We start from the raw sequence: 20,155 nt of genomic DNA, 5'->3' as shown, positions 1-20,155 counted from the left end.
TTCTGGAGGCGAAACCAATTGGTGGTCATAGCAACACTTTCGCTCCCCTCTGATTGGTTGGGTCGCTGTGGAACCAGATTTTAGCTCCAACGGAAACGATCCCTGAAATCCAGACGGCTCTGATCTGGATCTCTATAAAACCCAGGAACAGAACCGTGTTCGGTCGGATGGTGGTTCTGGATCGTATGAGGAACCCGGCTGCAGCCACCATGACTCAGAAGGAACCAAACCCAGATGAGTCACTCAGTTTCCTCCTCCTGAATGAAACGTCCAACATGGCTCCTGCAGGAATAACATCGAGATTCCTGGTCGCAGGTGGCCGGAGCCTGGACCGGGTCAGGACTGACTTCCTGTTCCTGTTTTCCAGATGAACATCATCGCCGCAGGGTTCTATGATGGCCTCATGATTTACGCTCGCGCTCTGAATGAAACGATGGCAGCTTCAGGAGCCAGACCGCCGGGAGAAACATCACCGCCAAGATGTGGAACCGAACCTTTACTGGTGCGTAACCAGATTCCCGACTGATTCCTGATCAATTAATCTCTGATTCCTGCCTGATCTTCTTTCAGTGTCAGAGGTCAGGAAGGTCACTACTCTGTGGTGAAAGTAGGAAACTGCTGGGTCTGACCTCTATCCTCTGGATGCATCGATCCAGCCTAAACAGTCTGGTGTTCCTCAGGGCTCTGTTCTCGGCACCCCGGGATTCTATGGAAGTTGTTGTTTGGGAATCTTCAGATTGTTCTCAGATCCAAACAGCTAATTTAGGGTCTCAGAACAAACCGTCCAAGTTCTCTTGTTGGATAATCTAAGGAAGTCAAAGTTAAAACAAGAAGTCAAAGTTCCTGACATCTTATTTTATAACTGAAGGTGACAAAGTTACTGTGTAGGAAAATGGAACCATGTAATTGGAAAACTGGCCCTTTAATGGTTTCTGCCTGCAAAAACCAGCAGCACCAAGTCGTTGACCAAGCATGCATGAGGCGACCATGAAAAGGAAAAAACAATTTAACAGGAAGAAACCTGCAGCAGAACCAGAACCAGGCTCAGCACCAGCTGCCCTCTGGAGGTTTGAGAAGGTAGAGCAGAAGAATGTGGGATTATTTTCTATGTTCATTAAAGCAAAAACAAACAGCAGGAGAGAAAACACCATCAGGCGGGGCAACTGAGAAACAAAGTGAGAGCAGATAACTGAAGAACATCAGTTTGACCTCATGTAGCATTATGACATCACAGACTGCTCTGCAAGACCCCAGTCCAACCACAGCTTGCCAGATTCTCCAGGATGAGCTGCTCCTTAACAGGCTAACTATTTAGCTTGGGGCTAGCAACCTTCTGGGCTAGCTACCTTTAGAGCTAGCAACCTTCTGGGCTAGCTACCCTCGGAGCTAGCAACCTTCTGGGCTAGCTACCCTTAGAGCTAGCAACCTTCTGGGCTAGCTACCCTTAGAGCTAGCAACCTTCTGGGCTAGCTACCCTTAGAGCTAGCAACCTTCTGGGCTAGCTACCCTCGGAGCTAGCAACCTTCTGGGTTAGCTACTCTCGGAGCTAGCAACCTTTTGGGCTAGCTACCCTTAGAGCTAGCAACCTTCTGGGCTAGCTACCCTTAGAGCTAGCAACCTTCTGGGCTAGCTACCCTTAGAGCTAGCAACCTTCCGGGCTAGCTACCCTTAGAGCTAGCAACCTTCTGGGCTAGCTACCCTCGGAGCTAGCAACCTTCTGGGCTAGCTACCCTCGGAGCTAGCAACCTTCTGGGCTAGCTACCCTTAGAGCTAGCAACCTTCTGGGCTAGCTACCCTGGGGGTTTAGCTAACTATTGACATAGCACGGAACTTAATATTTACCTCGAACGATATAGCTAAAATAAGTTTCACACTAGATATTTGATTAGCAAGCTAAGTGTGTATTTTGAACCTTCATGTTTAGTAATGACTGAACATCATGGAGAAAATATGACTGAAAAACGAACCTCCATTTTCCCTCTTATGACGCGCAAAATGGCCAAAATGGAAGTTTTGACTGTGTAACTTTATCAACGGCAGTCCGAACCCGTCCAGATGACTCTGCGGGGTCCAGTCTTGGGTTCTGTCAGCGTGGTTCGGATCAACAGCTCCAGAACTCTGAGAAAACCTCGGCCCGGTTCTGCTGTTTGGATCACTGCAGCTTGTTCTCTGCTGCCCTCTGCAGGCTTTCAGGTGTGCTGCATCGGTCTGATCCCTGAGGATCCACCTGATGGTTCTGGACGGTTCTGGGCTTTGTGTACTGACCCACAGTTTCTCCCTGTAGGAAAGTCAGGTGTTCTGGTTCTGACTCGGCCCGGAATAATTGAGTGTTAGAAAAAATTCCCAGCTCCCTGGAAGCAGAGAACAAACGGGTCCAGAAGGTTCCGTTCAGCACCTGATGGTTCTGACCGTTTGACCTCTGCAGCAGGAGGGAGACCAGTTCAGCATGAACAGTGATCCTGGTACAGAACTGGACTGGACCGACCCAGGATGTCCTGGTAAAATAAAGGCTTCATTGTCATCTTGTTGTCATGGTGACCTGCAGTCCTGGTTCTGATGGACCCAGTAATCAGCTGTTATTAATCTGAGAGGACTCCTTTCTGAGCCGAGCTGCAGCAGAATTTACCAGAAACAATCTGGAGGTTCTTCCTTCAGAACCAGAACCTATTATCAGCTCTGTAAAGACATTGTTAATATTCTGATTCTTCCGGCCGGGTCCAGTTTATCTGCCCAGAGAGCTTTCTCGGTCCAGACCAGATGAATCGATGATCCAGGCATCAGTAATCGGCTCTGGATCTAAAGGATCTCGGGGTTTTGGCTTGTTGAGGTTTCTGGAAGTTCTGTGGTGCGTAGAAGCTGCCTGCTGCCTTTCCAGGTCTGGTTCTGGTTCTGGAGGCAAAGCAGAACCGAGCCACCGCAGTGGCCCGGTTGAGTCAGACCTGCCGGTTGCAGAACCTGACCTGCGGTTCTGTCCGTCCCCAGGTGTGACAGGTCCGGTCCAGTTGGACGTGAACGGGGACCGGGAGATGGACTACGCTCTGTGGGACTGGGACTCCAACCGCAGCGCCTACCGGGTACAGAACCAGAACCCTTCAGCACACCCCCACTCTTTCCAGCTCTGACCTGGTTCTGTTCCCCTGCAGGTGGTTCTGACCTACCGCAGCTCAGAGCAGAACCTCACCAAGGTACCCGGGTCGGCCCGGTTCTGGCTGGGCGGAACCAGGCCTATGGACGTTCCCTTTTGCGGCCTGAAGAACGACAACCCAAAGTGCCTCACAAGTCATGGCCGAACCTGGGCCAAAACCGTCTCTGAACCGGGCTGAACCAGATCTGAACCGGGTCCAAACGCAACCAGAACAGAACTCACTGACCCGGATGCCACCGGTCCAACGTCCGGCTCTGTCAGAACCAGAGGTTCTCTAAACCCAAGTTCTGACCCGGGACCTGGTTCTGGTCTGTTTGGGACGGTCTGGATCTGAACCTGAACCGGGAATGTGTTTCAACCCGCAGGAACCATCACCGTCCACCAGATGGCGTCCATCCTGGTCTGTTTTCTCATCACCATGACGACCGCAGTCGCCATCTTCATCTACAGGTCAGAGGTCACCTTCACTGATCAGAACCAGGACCAGAACCAGAACCAGATTGTTTCACCGTTCAAAACGAGCTCTGCTTAAACCAGTTTCAAACTGGTTCTGATGGCAGGTTTAGGGACATTGTCCAGGTTCTGGCTGATAACGGTCACAGAATTTATTTGGACCTGGATGGTTCTGGACAACCTGGGCTCTTTGGTTCTGGTCCAGGTTTAACTGCTTTCCAGGTTTTAGACCCTCCATGACCCAGTTTGAGTCCAGTTGGATCTCTTCTTGATTTGGACCGGTTCCATGTTCGGTTCTATTTTGATCTGGTTCAGGTTTGGTTCTCACTTAACTGATCCGACCCGGCAGAACCCTGGCTGTACCTGGGTTAGCTGATTCAAACTGGTTTCAACCAGGATCAACTCCAGAACACTCTGTGGTTCTGACCCGGTTCCGGTTCTGTAGGAGGCTCAGGTTGGAGCGGGAGCTGGTGGCTCAGCTTTGGCGAATCTCGTGGGACGATCTGCACATGACCAGCATGGAGAAGGTTCTGCAGAGCAGCAGCCGGGTCACCTTGTCATTGGTGAGCTTCGGTTGCGCCGCCAGTCAGCAGAACAGGAAGTTCCCCGTCGTTCAACTTCCTGTTAACGAGAAGCTCTTTGCTTCGCAGAGAGGTTCCAACTACGGATCCCTGATGACCGGAGACGGAAACCTGCAGGTGTTCGCCAAGACTGGCTACTACAAGGTGAGTCTGGCTAGGTGAGAGGAAGGTGGCCTTCATCATCCTCGCTGTTCCCTTAGCATTAGCTCAGTGTTCTCTCCCGTTCCCTCAGTGTTAGCTCAGCGTTCCCTTAGCATTAGCTCAGTGTTCTCTCCCCGTTCCCTCAGTGTTCCCTCAGTGTTAGCTCAGCGTTCCCTTAGCATTAGCTCAGTGTTCTCTCCCCGTTCCCTCAGTGTTCCCTCAGCGTTAGCTCAGCGTTCCCTTAGCATTAGCTCAGTGTTCTCTCCCCGTTCCCTCAGTGTTCTCTCCCCGTTCCCTCAGTGTTCCCTCAGTGTTAGCTCAGCGTTCCCCCCCATTCCCTCAGTGTTCCCTCAGTGTTAGCTCAGCGTTCCCTCGCTGTTCCCTCCCTGTTCCCTCAGTGTTGTCCCTTGCAGGGGAACATCGTGGCCATCAAATACTCCAATAGGAAGCGGATCGAGCTGAACAGGAAGGTTCTGTTTGAACTCAAACATGTGAGTCTGTCCAGGTCATCTGAAGAGGTTCTCTAACGGAGCATCAGGCGGTTCTGGTTCCGTTGGACCTCCAGAACCGAACTGACCCAGAAATGTTTCTGCTCAGATGAGAGACGTCCAGAACGAACACCTGACCCGGTTCATCGGCGCTTGCATTGACCCGCCGAACATCTGCATCGTCACCGAGTACTGTCCCCGAGGCAGCCTGCAGGTAAGCGCACTTGGCCGTCACCTGCCCACATGTCCCCACGTGTCCTCACATGTCCTCACTTGTCCTCAGGACATCCTGGAGAACGACAGTATCACCCTGGACTGGATGTTCAAGTATTCGCTCATCAACGACATTGTGAAGGTGAGCCTCTTCCTGTGCACCACCCGGTCTCCTGGTGGGACAGACGCTAAGTCCCCATCTTTGTCCTCAGGGAATGGTTTTCCTACACAACAGTGTCATCATCTCTCACGGTAAACTCAAATCGTCTAACTGCGTCGTGGACAAGCGCTTTGTCCTCAAGATCACCGATTATGGCCTCACCAGCTTCCGATCCGACCCGGACTGCGGCAGCGACGCTCACGCCTACTACGCCCGTGAGTCCTCCCTCTTCTCCATCGCTCCCGATGGCTATAGAAAGGGCACAGGGCAAACGCCGTCAAAATAAAAGACCGAGTCGACCTTTCTCTGGGTTTTGTGCAGAGAAGGTGTGGGTGGCTCCAGAGCTGCTCCGGATGGAATCGCCACCTCCTCAGGGGACGCAGAAAGGAGACGTGTACAGCTTTGGGATCATCCTGCAGGAGGTGGCGTTGCGCCGAGGAGCCTTCTACCTGGAGGGGGCGCTGCTGAGTCCCAAAGGTAAGCCACAGCGGGTCCGCAGAGTTCCGCTTCATTCCGGACCCAACCGCCTCTGAGCATTCCGGTGTCTCAGCAGAGATCGTGGACCGGGTGATTTTGGGCGAGTGGCCCTGCCTGCGGCCCACCATCGACCTGGAGGACCACCGAGAGAGTCCGAGTCCCAACGAGTCCAAACCCGAGCTGGGCCAGCTGATGCAACGCTGCTGGGCCGAGGAGCCGACCGAGAGACCCGACTTCAACCACATCCGCCTGCTGCTGCGCAAGCACGGCACGTAAGGGCCGTGACACGGACCGGGTCATAGGGGTGGAGTCTCTTTGTTTGCCGGCAGTGAACTCTGACGCCAGAGAGCCGAGCTGCTTTGGATCAGAACCTTCTGATACCTTCTCACTGGAACCCTGTTTACATCAATAACAGTAGAAATAAACTGCTGCCCTCTACTGGTGGTTCAACGTTCTTCCAAAGTTGTCTGATAAACAGTTTATGAAAGTGGTCGGACAGAGCAAAGTTACAGGTAAACGTTTGGTAAACTCTGGCATTTTCTGTTTCCAGAGAGTCCAGGAACAACATCCTGGACAACCTGCTGTCCCGCATGGAGCAATACGCCAACAACCTGGAGGAGCTGGTGGAGGAGCGCACCCAGGCCTACCATGAGGAGAAACGCAAGGCCGAGGCCCTGCTCTACCAGATACTGCCACAGTGAGTTCTATAGTACTACTACTACTGGAGTACTACCAGAGTCAGTACTGACCGGTTGTTGTTGTCTGCAGCTCGGTGGCAGAGCAGCTTAAGCGTGGAGAAACGGTTCAAGCTGAAGCCTTCGACTCAGTCACAATCTACTTCAGTGACATTGTTGGTTTCACCGCCCTGTCTGCAGAAAGCTCCCCGATGGAGGTCCACAGCACCTGGATGTTATGCTACCTGAGAGCAAAGGCTGCAAACTCTGAGGAACTGTTAGCCTAGCTTACAATAGCTAAGGAAAATGATGGAAGCAGAGGAAACATTTAGCCTAGCCAAACATAAACACGGTTAGAAAAGGAAAACTATTAGACTAGCAGGGAAGCTGTTAGCTTAGCTTAAAAACAAGAAGTACAGGGAAGCTGTTAGCTTAGCTTAAATGCAGGAAGCAGATAGAAGCTGTTAGCTTAGCTTAAACGCAGGAAGTACAGGGTTAGGGTTAGCTTAGCTTAAACGCAGTTAGTAGAGGGAAGCTGTTAGTTTAGCTTAAAGACAGGACGCAGATAGAAGCTGTTAGCTTAGCTTAAACGCAGGAAGCAGAGGGAAGCTGTTAGCTTAAACGCAGGAAGCAGAGGGAAGCTGTTAGCTTAAACGCAGGAAGCAGAGGGAAGCTGTTAGCTTAAACGCAGGAAGCAGAGGGAAGCTGTTAGCTTAAACGCAGGAAGCACAGGGAAGCCTTGCAGCTGTAAACAGCGCCCCCTGTCTGTGGTTGAAGCAGCTGAATTGTGTCTCCTGTGTTTCTTCCATGTTTAGTCTGAATCTAAACCCTGAATCTGTGTTTCTGCAGGTCGTGACTCTCCTCAACGACCTGTACACCTGCTTTGATGCCATCATTGACAACTTTGATGTTTACAAGGTGAATACAGTTGGTGTTTGGGTCAGAACAGGCTGAAGGTAGCTGGGATCAGAATTGGTGGATCTGAACAATTCACCTTTTGATTCAGTTGAAGAGGAAGGAAGTCATTCTGTCAGATTTAATCATGCCAAATCATTTTCTGCCACATTAAAGAATAAAACTGAAGCTGCAGACTTCCTGTCCAGCTAACAGTGGCGTTGTCCTGCGGCGCCCCCAGGTGGAGACCATCGGTGATGCCTACATGGTGGTCTCCGGGCTGCCGGTGAGAAATGGGAAGCGGCACGCCAGGGAGATCGCCCGCATGGCGCTCGCCCTGCTGGCTGCCGTCCGAACCTTCAGGATCCGCCACCGGCCAGAGCGGCAGCTGGAGCTGAGGATCGGGATTCACAGCGGTGAGGATTTGGACTGGAGTGGGGGACGGAGAACCTGATCCTGGACGAACCGCTGGAGTTTCCCACAGGGACTGTAAGATGCTTCTGTTCACGGCCCAGACCGGCTCTGATCCGCCTCTGTCTGCAGGTCCAGTGTGTGCCGGAGTGGTGGGTCTCAAGATGCCACGCTACTGCCTGTTCGGGGACACCGTCAACACGTCTTCACGGATGGAGTCCACCGGGGAAGGTGAGCCACGTCTTCGACATTGGACTGGACCCCTTCTGGCCCAATAGAACCGGTACCGGCAGCAGGTGTTTACAGCCATCTGTGTTTGTATCTGCAGCGCTGAAGATTCACGTGTCTGCGGCGACCCGCGACGTCCTGATGGAGTTCAATTGCTTCCTGCTGGAGCGCCGAGGGTCCGTCGACGTCAAGGGGAAGGGAACCATGACCACCTATTGGCTGCTGGGGGAGAGCGGCAGCCAATGAGGATGCAGCAGTGACGGAGGATCGTTCTGGTTCTGGTCAGAACCAGAACCAGAACGAGGAGCAGAACCGGAGTCAGGTGGATGGAGGAGAAACACTCCCATCACCCGAAGGAGGAAAACAGACCGAATCGGGACTTTCTGCAGAGCTTGATCAGGAATCTACATTTCCCCGACCCGGGTTCGTCTCCTAACCCGGTTTCTTGTTCCAGTAGCAGATGATCTTCCTGCTCTCCATCAGAACTGACTCTCCTGGTTCTGATGACCCGGTGTTTCATGAAGGTGGAGCTCTCTGCTGCCTCCTGGTGGCCGCATGACAGAAATGAGCTGACGCCCGGCGGCCACCAGGGGCAGAAGAGAGCTGGGATGTACTGGATCGGCTCAGGCTTCTTGAACCCGTCTGTCTCCATGTAGAACCATCTGCAGAACCAGACCAAAACCTGCTTGGCAGATATTTTCTAAATATTGGATGCGTTTCAGATGGGTTCTGATCGGGCAGGTCCAAAAGGTTCCTGCTTCGGTTCCGCCTGTTTCAGGATGGTTTAGAATAAATTGTGAAAAAAAGAATAAAAACATGAAGTTTTTTTAAGATAGATCAAATAAATTCTTGTGTTAGTCAGCATCGATCCGGTCCTGTTTGGACTTCCATATCAGAGTCTTCCGGTCCATCAGAACCATCAGAACCACCAGTCAGTCTAACCGGGTCACAGGAAGCTGGTCTTTCCACGACCCAATTTTCCTCCCATTGCCTTTTCTGGTTTTTCCACAATCCCAGGAACTGTACTCGGGTCAGAACCTAACCGTCACCCTATGGTGGCGCTTTGACAGTTTTAAAAAATCAGTCATGTTCCGTTTTTCCCCATAAATTACAATCATATTAGTATCAGGTTATGCAGCGTTTCAGTCAATATTCAGCTGGTTGAACCTGAATCCAGATGTTGTCACACATAAAGCAGATGAAGCATCTAAAACCTGCGGAGGCCCATAACTTAGAATCCGTCAAATGAAGTGACTCCATGTAAATGAGCCTCATTCCAGTCTGAAGGCTCAGCCTCACTAAATCCTCCTGGCCTGCAGAGAATCTGCGCTGGATCATCGATCACTTGATCAGTCTGATCCAAATCGATCAGTTGAACCTTTTTACCCGGTGCGGTCCGGTTTGCGCTTTTACTGGATTTTTATTCGCGGCGTTTGCTTCTCTGAAACGGACTGATGTTCCATGTGCCGCGGCGCCGCCGGGTTAGGAGGGAAACGTCTTCAGCTCCGGTCGTTCAAACACCAGGATGAGTTCAGTTCTGCAGCCACTGCGCATGGTACCGTCTAATTGGTACCATCTAATTGGTACCGTCTAATTGTACAGTCTAATTGGTACCATCTAATTGGTACAGTCTAATTGGTACCGTCTAAATGGTACCGTCTAATTGGTACCGTCTAATTGGTTACCATCTAATTGGTACCGTCTAATTGGTACCGTCTAATTGGTACCATCTAATTGGTACAGTCTAATTGGTACCGTCTAATTGGTACCGTCTAATTGGTACCGTCTAATTGGTACCATCTAATTGGTACAGTCTAATTGGTACCGTCTAAATGGTACCATCTAAATGGTACCATTTAGATGGTACCGTCTAATTGGTACCGTCTACTAATGGTACCGTCTAATTGGTACCGTCTACTAATTGGTACCGTCTAATTGGTACCGTCTACTAATTGGTACCGTCTAATTCAGACCTGGCATCTTACGGCCCGCGGGCCACATCCGGCCCTTTGTGAGTCCCTATCCGGCCCGCGTGAGGCCAATCATAAATTACAAAATAAATTTTAAAAAAGTATCTATGTCGAGTGTGCAATACAACGGTTCGCTTTTGTTTTGAAAAGCGTTATTTGCATTACTTCCGTGGACGTATGCGCATGCATGATTGTGAGTTAAGGTCAACAGCAGCAATCACAAATTACAAAATAAATTTTAATAAACATCTATGTTGTGCATGCATTACAACTGTTCTGCTTTTATTTTGAAAACTGTTATTTATGGCGTATGTCTGTGCGTAACTTGTGACAAGTGACGCTCGGTTAGCCCAAGATGTCCGCTCACGCTAAAAAAAAGAAAAGTGATGAGGAATGCCGTGTTTTCAACAAGACATGGACTGCCAACTATTTCTTTGCAGAAATTAAAGGTAAAGCTGTGTGCTTAATTTGTGGTACACAGATTGCTGTGTTTAAAGATTATAATTTGAATCGCCACTACACGACGAAGCACGAGCCTACATACCGGAATCTGTCTGATGAAGAGCGCACGAGGAAGGCTGATGCATTGATGGTAAAACTGCAAACCAACAAGGACTTTTTACCAAAACTCCATACACCCAGAGATGCAGCGTCAGGACAAGTTTTGTAATTTCTCACAAAATCGCCAGAAAAAGTAAGGCGTTTTCTGACGGAGAATTTATTAAAGAGTGCTTATTGGACTCTGTCGCGCTGATATGCCCGGAGAAGAAAGGTGCATTTGAGAACGTGTCGCTCATCGCTGGAAACCTGGAGCTCAGCTGAAGAACAGAGCGGCCGACTTTGACTGTTTTTCTCTGGCTTTGGATGAGAGCTGCGATGTACGTGACACCGCCCAGCTGCTCATCTTCTTACGTGAGATAACTGCAGACTTTCAAGTCATGGAGGAGCTGGCAGCCATGCAGTCAATTAAAGGGACAACCACAGGTAGTGACTTGTTCACAGAGGTAAATGCGTGTTTGGACATGTTAGGACTGAAATGGGACAAACTGGCAGGTGTGACAACAGATGGTTGTCCAAATCTGACGGGGAAAAATGTTGGACTTTTAAAGAAGATGCAGGATAAAGTGACAGAAATTAACCCAGTGCAGAAATTGACATTCTTGCATTGTATTATACATCAGGAAGTATTGTGTAAGACAGTGTTAAAAATTAACCATGTTGTTGATGCTGTAACTAAAACAGTTACTTCATCAGAGCGAGAGCATTAAATCATCGACAATTTGTTGCACTTTTAGAGGAAAATGAGAGTGAACATGGTGACATAAACTACCACAGCAACGTCAGATGGCTCAGCCTGGGGAAAGTACTGAAAAGTGTCTGGGACCTGAGAGACCAGATTCAGGATTTCTGTGGGAAGAAAGGACATGCCATCCCAGAACTTTCAGATGAAGACTGGGTGGCAGACCTCGGATTCGCTGTGATGTGACAGCACTCATGAACCAACTGAATGTCAAACTTCAGTGCAAGGGCCTTTTTGTGCACGGGATGTACAGTGCAGTGACGGCTTTCATGAGAAAGTTGCAGCTTCTTTCAAGCCAAGTGAAGGACAACATTCTGATCCACTTGCCAACACTAAAGGAAGCCACAAGATCAGCCGATCACCTCCACAAGTACTCAAGCAAGTTAGAGGCACTGCATGGAGAATTTTCGAGACGATTTCAAGATTTCAAAACTATTGAGAGTGAAATGCACATGGTTTCTTCTCCCTTCAACTGCAGTGTGGATAATGCACCAAGCGATGTTCAGATGGAGCTCATTGACCTGCAGTCTGACCTACTTCTGGCAGAGCACTTCAGGTCAGTCTCACTGCTGGACTTTTACTCCTCCCTCAAAGAGGAGAACTTTCCACACCTGAGGAGGCATGCTCAGAGGATGCTGGTCCTCTTTGGATCTACCTATGTATGTGAACAGACATTTTCAGTGATGAAGTTCAATAAATCCAAACACAGATCCTCTATCACTGATGAGCCTCTCTCAGCTGTCCTTCGCATAGCCACCTCAGACATTCAACCAGATTTTAATGCTCTTGTTCAGGCCCAGAACAGACTGGATTATTCTCACTGAAGAGGTAAAATGAGGTGGAAAACATAAGTTACTGTTTGTTGTATTGCAGTATTTCTATTAACTTGATAAGTTGTTTGGTTGTTTTTTCTTGTTTGTGGAACAAAGTTAAAGTGTGAAATATTTTTCAATGTGGCCCTCCAGCTGTGCTCGGTTTGCTCATTCGGCCCCGGTAAAAATTAATTGCCCACCCCTGGTCTAATTGGTACCGTTAATGAACTTCTGCACCGTCATTTATTTCCTCAAGATAAACTGCCGGCTCCTGTTGGAATATTACTGCATCAGCTCAACGTTGCATCTCTTTAGTTTCTCTGCTCTGGAATTAAAGGCCTCATTTCTACCAAAGGTTTTTAAAGCTCTTCCTCAGCAGACGCTCCGAGGCGTCCGGTCCGTAACCTTCAACCCGCCGTCAGCTCCGCTCAGAAACGCGCATTGAGTTCAGAGTTCATGATATTCAGAAAGGAAGTTTCACTGATTGACTTTAGTTCCTCTGCAATGAACTGTTTGCTTCATGTCTGGCCACCAATCAGAGACGTTATTAGAATCTGTCCAATGACCGACGGGCTTCAAGTTTCCCTGCCGTTTACAAAATAACTGGTCAGATACGGAGAACATCCCTTTAACGCGACCTCTCTTCCCAACAGAACCAGTAGAACCAGGTCAGCGAGGAGGAGCTGCTTCTGATTGATGGAGGATTTAGATCAGCGGTGGTTCTGTCTCGGAACCAGAACCGGTCCTGCATGTTGAATCAGAGTCCAAACCAGCTTTGTTGAAAAATGTACAAATTTATTGAAGGTGTTGAAGCCGAGCAGCCGTCCTGCAGGGGGCGCCGCTGATCGACCGCATCCCATAAAAACATAAAAACAAGGGAGGAGCCTGTTGCCATGGACACCTGGGCGTCTTCAAGTGATGAGCTGTGAGGAGACAAAGAGGACAGCATGACTTCCTGTCAGGACACGGCGCCCCCTGCTGGAGGACTCAAACTGGACCCGGTCCGGTTCTGGACCCGGTCCGGTTCTGATGAGGGCCAGGCAACACGGATGAAAACGTATCGTGATTTAATGGTTTTGTGTCAGTTGGATGACGACGCAGAAACCTGAAACTGCTGCTGCGCGCAAGTTATGCTACACACATTGTTGCTAGGCAACCAAAGAGTGAGCGACTTGATGCTATCCAGCTAGCTCACGAGAAGTTTAGCAGCTAAACCAGGCGTCCCCCCTCTGCGTGTCCCCCACGGCGTGTCCCCCCTCGGCGTGTCTCCCCCACGGCGTGTCCCCCACGGCGTGTCTCCCACTGGGCGTGTCTCCCCCAAGGCGTGTCCCCCCCTCGGCGTGTCTCCCACTGGGCGTGTCTCCCCACAGCGTGTCTCCCACTGGGCGTGTCCCCCCCACAGCGTGTCCCCCCCTCGGCGTGTCTCCCACTGGGGCGTGTCCCCCACAGCGTGTCCCCCCTCGGCGTGTCTCCCACTGGGCGTGTCTCCCACTGGGCGTGTCCCCCACGGCGTGTCCCCCACGGCGTGTCTCCCCCACGGCGTGTCCCCCAAGGCGTGTCCCACGGCGTGTCTCCCCCACGGCGTGTCCCCCACGGCGTGTCTCCCCCACGGCGTGTCCCCCAAGGCGTGTCCCCCACGGCGTGTCTCCCCCACGGCGTGTCTCCCCCACGGCGTGTCCCCCCCTCGGCGTGTCTCCCACTGGGCGTGTCTCCCCAAGGCGTGTCCCCCCTCGGCGTGTCTCCCACTGGGCTGTCCCCCACGGCGTGTCCCCCACGGCGTGTCTCCCCCACGGCGTGTCCCCCAAGGCGTGTCCCCCACGGCGTGTCTCCCCACGGCGTGTCTCCCCCACGGCGTGTCCCCCAAGGCGTGTCTCCCCACGGCGTGTCTCCCACTGGGCGTGTCCCCCCCACTGCGTGTCTCCCCCACGGCGTGTCTCCCCCACGGCGTGTCTCCCCCTCTGCGTCCCCCACGGCGTGTCTCCCCTCTGCGTGTCCCCCCCACGGCGTGTCTCCCACTGGGCGTGTCCCCCCCAAGGCGTGTCTCCCACTGGGCGTGTCCCCCCAAGGCGTGTCTCCACTGGGCGTGTCCCCCCCAAGGCGTGTCTCCCCCTGGGCGTGTCCCCCCACGGCGTGTCTCCCCCTGGGCGTGTCCCCCCCACGGCGTGTCTCCCCCTCGGCGTGTCTCCCACTGGACGTGCCCCTCGGCGTGTCCCCCACGGCGTGTCTCCCCCACGGCGTGTCCCCCCCTCGGCGTTCTGAACCGCCCAGAATGCCGTGTGGTTCAGTGAAATTATTAAACATTCTATCAGACATTATCTATCAACATTGATCACATGTCCACACATATTATGGATCTATTGTGTTCTGGAACCAGGGAGAACCAGAACCAGGCTGGACCCGCTGTAGAGAGAAGGTCAGACTTACAGTCTTGACCGTCTGCTTGATGAAGTCCTTCCTGCCGCTCAGGTCGTGTTCTGGATACGTGTCGAACACCTGCAGCAGAGAGCAGAGGTCATGCTGGGTGGGGCCCGGCAGGGTCAGAGGTCATGCGGGGTCGGCGCGCTGACCTTCAGGCAGATCTGCTTCATGGTCATCTCCTCCAGGTCGGCCTCCTTCAGATCTCCACCGTCTTCCTCAGCTGCTCTGTCGGCGCCTTCTTCACCATCCTGATGAGCGGCTCGTCTTCGTCGGAGCTGTCCTCGGCTGGACCGCGGGGGTCAGAGGTCAACATACGCAGGGTTCAGAACCAGGCCCGGGTCAGACCCAGATTAGGTTCTTGTCCCGCTGCTCACCTGCGTTGGTGTTCTTGCTGCTGCTGCTGCTGTCGGCCTTCTTGGTTTTGGCAGCGGCTACTTTCTTCTTCTTTGGCTGAAACTGACAGCAGAACGCGTCGCTAGAACCCGGTTCTGATTCTGGTTCCAGGTTCAGACTGTGGGCTGGTACCTTCTCCTCTGCCTCGCTGGTTCCATCAGAGCTCTGGCTCGTGGGTCTCTTCTTCGATGGTATCTGCTGCTTCTTCTTCTTCCCTCTGCTGGACTTGGGCTTGGAGGTCTGAAACAACCAGAACCAGTTCAGGGTTCTGCAGCAAGTTTGGGTCAGAACCAAGCTGATCTCACCTCATCAGACTCCGAGTGGTCAGTCTGCTCTTCCTCCTGTTCTGACAGTTTCTCCTCTCCGTCAGAACCGCCGGCCTCCGCAAAAGCCTCCACTTTCTCCTCGTCGTCGGTGCTGGAGTCCATGACGATGGCTTTGGATTTGCTGCCGGGTTTGGACTTCTTGGTGCCGGTAGCTGGGTTTGCTCTTCTTCTTGACCACCGAGTCGCCACCGGCCTTCTTCTTGGTCCTTCGCTTCTTCTTCACTGGTGCACGCTGCGGAGGAATGACAGCGGCCGTCAGCAGGGGGCGGAGCCTCAGTAGAGAGGGGGGGGCTTCTGATCACCTTTCCGCTGTTCTTTGGGGCGATCAGAAAGATGAGGATCCGATCGATCAGATCCTGGTGGGTTCCTTCTTCTCCAGGTCCAGAATGGAGCAAACCAGCTTCAACTTGGTGTTGGTCAGGTTCGAGTTCCTGGGGGAGACGGGTCCATCAGAACGTCCATCAGAACCGCTCCAGCGATCCAGAACCAGCTGAGGAACCCACCTGAGCATCTTGTCTCTCTTCCTAGTGAACTCCTGGCTGTCTGCGGCGAACGGGAAACCGTTGAACAGCCGCAGGTTCTTCTTGACCGAGGCCGACTGAGAGACACAGGACCATTACTGACCAGGTTCTGGTAGAACGGAGCAGTTTGAAAACTCACATATGGACCCGGTCCAGCTGGAGAAGTTTCTGTTCAGCAGAGCCAGATCCAGAACAATCAGCCGTTTCTGTTGCTCAGCCTCCCTGTTAGCTAGGAGGGAGGCTAGCAGGGAGGCTAGCAGGGAGGCTAACAGGGAGGCTAGCAGGGAGGCTAGCAGGAACGCTAACAGGTAGGCTAGCAGGGAGGCTAACAGGGATGCTAACAGGGAGGCTAGCAGGGAGGCTAACAGGAACGCTAACAGGTAGGCTAGCAGGGAGGCTAACAGGGATGCTAAACAGGTAGGCTAGCAGGGAGGCTAACAGGAACGCTAACAGGTAGGCTAGCAGGGAGGCTAACAGGGATGCTAACAGGGAGGCTAGCAGGGAGGCTAACAGGAACGCTAACAGGGAGGCTAACAGGGATGCTGGAAGTGATCGTTATTGCTTTATCAACCTAGAGCAGCTGAGAAGAACCAGGTCAAAGAGTTTCCTCAGACCCAGTAGAATCAGCAGAGGAGTTCTGGTTTTGCTCAACTCGTCTGGATCAGGTTTCACCGGGTCCGAGTCCCTCTTCCTGGCTCTTTACCTTCCCGGGTCGGTCGAACAAGATGGCGTGCAGCAGCTTCAGCTCCTCTGCCTTCCTCCTGGTGATCTCGTAGTTGGTCCGAGGAATGTCGCCCAGCTTGTCTCCACCCTGAACACATCAGAACCGGCCACCTGTCAGACCCGAACAGAATCGGTTCAGGACCGGTTCCGTTTGGGTCTTACCGTCTGCCACTTTCAGCTTCTCCCTGGTTTGGAGCCTGGAAATCCAGCCGGTCCACAGACTTTTTGGTCCGCTTCCCTTCAACGATTTCTCCACCATCTGCAGCAGAATTAGAACTTCTAGAACCCTTGGAGTTCTGATTCTGGCCACAGAGACCCGACAAGCCAACAGAGAATCCAGATACCTGAGATCTTTGAGGAGCTTCTTGGGGGAGCCACCTGTCTCTCTGCAGATCGTCCTCCTCGGAGACAGCAGAGCCGTCCATTGCTTCGCTCATGTCTGATGTCTGGACGGCCAATCAGCAGAGGGCAGACTAAGTTCTCCAATCTCACAGCAACAGAAATATTGCACATCTTTTCTGATCTTTAATCCACACATTTTAATTTAACACCTGAGAAATGTATGCTGCCTTCAGATTGAAGACATTTTCATGTCTAAGGACATCCTGCACCACAGGGGGCGCCAGAGATTCATTCCACCATGTTTAAATAAAAGCCTTCTTTCACCCTGAAGAAATCATAAAAGCTGAAGGTGAGCAATAGATTTTCCCATTCAAATGCTCAGAAGAGCAGCAGGTGACGCAGCAGGAAGCCGAGCCTCACCTGGACTGATCAACGTCTCTCTAACTGCCAGTCTAGAGCAGCAGCTCCTCCTGTCTGAACGGCGCCAATGAAATGGTTAATAAGCATTTAATGTATGAACTGATTTTCCATCATTTAGCTCATGTATATAATGTACAGTGTTTGTTGCCACCAACTGTGTGTGTAACAAGTTTCGTGCTGAGCAGCAATCAGAAATCAGGGAACAGACTGGAGGTGAGCCAGGCAGTTCTCTGGCCTCATGGCAGGGGGCGCTAATGATCCCAGACACTGAGACTCCACACTGCAGAGGAAGAGACAGCAACAGCTACCCATGGAGCTAGCCGTAGAGTTAGCCATGGAGCTAGCCGGGGAGCTAGTCGTAAAGCTAGCCGGGAGCTAGCCGTAGAGCTAGCCATGTAACTCCATGGCTACATGGGTAGCTTATTTGCCCCCCATGGCCCCGTGACCCCATCACCAGGCCACATTCCCGTTTTCTCAAACCCAAAGCTTGACAGGTTAGGGCCAAGGTCAGAGTTCATCTATTAAACAGACTGGAGATGAAAACATAAACTAAAAGCTGGAGCAGAGACATTTTTATAAGCGTATTGTGATCCTGAATCTTTGTTATTAAATTTAATATAATTTCAGATTCTCATATAACTTTTCTTCAGGTTGACTTAGAATCTGAGATGTTATTGTTACAGTTAATTTCTAAACTACAGAAAGTAATAGTATAGAAGCTCAAATATGAAAAATTGGGCTGATATTGATATCTGATACTAACACTGCTGTTATGCCAGATTTACCAATATTATATTTTAGAGCTTTTCATCAGATTATTTGATTAAACATAGGAATAATTGATACATTACTCGATTACTAAAATATTCATTTATAACAGCCCTACATTCAAAAAGTTACTTCATTAGCAATTATAATACAAAAGTGTAATCGTAGCGAACTGTGATCACACCACTAATATATGAAATACGTAATATACTGAAAATACAGCTAAATATATTTAAAATTTAATCAAATCACAAAATAATACACTTCATATAAACTAGGAGCATCTTTATGTTATATAAAATGCCATATAGTTAAAGTATCACCTTAGTTTTTCCAAAAAAGCACATTATAGTAGACTTTAAATTGTGATTTTCTACTATTTAATTACTATTAAAATACACTATGTATGAAACTAGTTGTTCCAAAGTAACATGCTGATGATTAGTCTGGCTTCAAGTGAGCTAACATTAACATTAACATACTTGCTATGTCTATTTTTCACCAGGTTGGCTTGGATGAGCTGATATTTACTTACTTCATTTGTCACTAAAGGTAAGTTTGTTAATGAATGTTTTGTGAGCTGCAGTTTGTGTAAAGAATGCAGAAAACTGATCAATGGCTCCATGAGAATGTCTCCACACCTGATCACCTTCAGTAATCAGACCTATTGATCACCTTCAGTAATCAGACCTATTGATCAGCTTCAATAATCAGACCTATTGATCACCTTCAATAATCAGACCTATTGATCACCTTCAATAATCAGACCTATTGATCACCTTCAGTAATCAGACCTATTGATCAGCTTCAATAATCAGACCTATTGATCACCTTCAATAATCAAACCTATTGATCACCTTCAGTAATCAGACCTATTGATCACCTTCAATAATCAAACCTATTGATCACCTTCAGTAATCAGACCTATTGATCACCTTCATAATCAGACCTATTGATCACCTTCAGTAATCAGACCTATTGATCAGCTTCAGTAATCAGACCTATTGATCAGCTTCAGTAATCAGACCTATTGATCAGCTTCAGTAATCAGACCTATTGATCACCTTCAGTAATCAGACCTATTGATCAGCTTCAATAATCAGACCTATTGATCACCTTCAGTAATCAGACCTATTGATCAGTTTCAATAATCAGACCTATTGATCACCTTCAATAATCAGACCTATTGATCACCTTCAGTAATCAAACCTATTGATCACCTTCAGTAATCAGACCTATTGATCACCTTCAGTAATCAGACCTATTGATCACCTTCAGTAATCAGACCTATTGATCACCTTCAGTAATCAAACCTATTGATCAGCTTCAGTAATCAGACCTATTGATCACCTTCAGTAATCAGACCTATTGATCAGCTTCAGTAATCAGACCTATTGATCAGCTTCAGTAATCAGACCTATTGATCACCTTCAGTAATCAGACCTATTGATCAGCTTCAGTAATCAGACCTATTGATCAGCTTCAATAATCAGACCTATTGATCAGCTTCAGTAATCAGACCTATTGATCACCTTCAGTAATCAGATCTATTGATCACCTTCAGTAATCAGACCTATTGATCAGCTTCAATAATCAGATCTATTGATCACCTTCAATAATCAGACCTATTGATCACCTTCAGTAATCAGATCTATTGATCACCTTCAGTAATCAGACCTATTGATCACCTTCAATAATCAGACCTATTGATCAGCTTCAGTAATCAGACCTATTGATCACCTTCAGTAATCAGACCTATTGATCAGCTTCAATAATCAGACCTATTGATCAGCTTCAGTAATCAGACCTATTGATCACCTTCAATAATCAGACCTATTGATCAGCTTCAATAATCAGATCTATTGATCACCTTCAGTAATCAGACCTATTGATCAGCTTCAATAATCAGATCTATTGATCACCTTCAGTAATCAGATCTATTGATCACCTTCAGTAATCAGACCTATTGATCACCTTCAGTAATCAGACCTATTGATCACCTTCAGTAATCAGACCTATTGATCAGCTTCAGTAATCAGACCTATTGATCAGCTTCAGTAATCAGACCTATTGATCACCTTCAGTAATCAGATCTATTGATCACCTTCAGTAATCAGACCTATTGATCAGCTTCAGTAATCAGATCTATTGATCACCTTCAGTAATCAGACCTATTGATCACCTTCAGTAATCAGACCTATTGATCAGCTTCAATAATCAGACCTATTGATCAGCTTCATTAATCAGACCTATTGATCAGCTTCAATAATCAGACCTATTGATCACCTTCAATAATC

The 20,155-nt window shown here is 49.7% G+C and overlaps 1 long non-coding RNA gene and 2 pseudogenes across 1 annotated transcript in view; 1 reads left to right on the top strand and 2 right to left on the bottom strand.

Moving 5' to 3' along the window:
- Positions 1-2,166, bottom strand: part of LOC129355836 (uncharacterized) — an 11,851-nt gene extending 9,685 nt beyond the window's left edge. Inside the window, exon 1 of the long non-coding RNA XR_008605326.1 lies at positions 1,968-2,166. This is a non-coding gene — a long non-coding RNA (uncharacterized LOC129355836). The remainder of the gene's footprint in view (positions 1-1,967) is intronic.
- LOC129355834 (atrial natriuretic peptide receptor 1-like) overlaps positions 1-9,451 on the top strand; it is a 15,952-nt pseudogene extending 6,501 nt beyond the window's left edge.
- A 3,270-nt stretch (positions 9,452-12,721) lies between these two features.
- LOC129355825 (protein DEK-like) lies at positions 12,722-16,765 on the bottom strand (annotated as a pseudogene).
- Positions 16,766-20,155: the final 3,390 nt, after the last annotated feature.

The sequence above is a fragment of the Poeciliopsis prolifica genome, unplaced genomic scaffold (assembly GCF_027474105.1).
Source record: "Poeciliopsis prolifica strain line A6 unplaced genomic scaffold, Auburn_PproV2 SCAFFOLD148, whole genome shotgun sequence".
NCBI classification, from domain to species: domain Eukaryota; kingdom Metazoa; phylum Chordata; class Actinopteri; order Cyprinodontiformes; family Poeciliidae; genus Poeciliopsis; species Poeciliopsis prolifica.
Note: the sequence above shows the minus strand (reverse complement) of the source record. Positions and strands in the feature narration are given on the sequence as shown.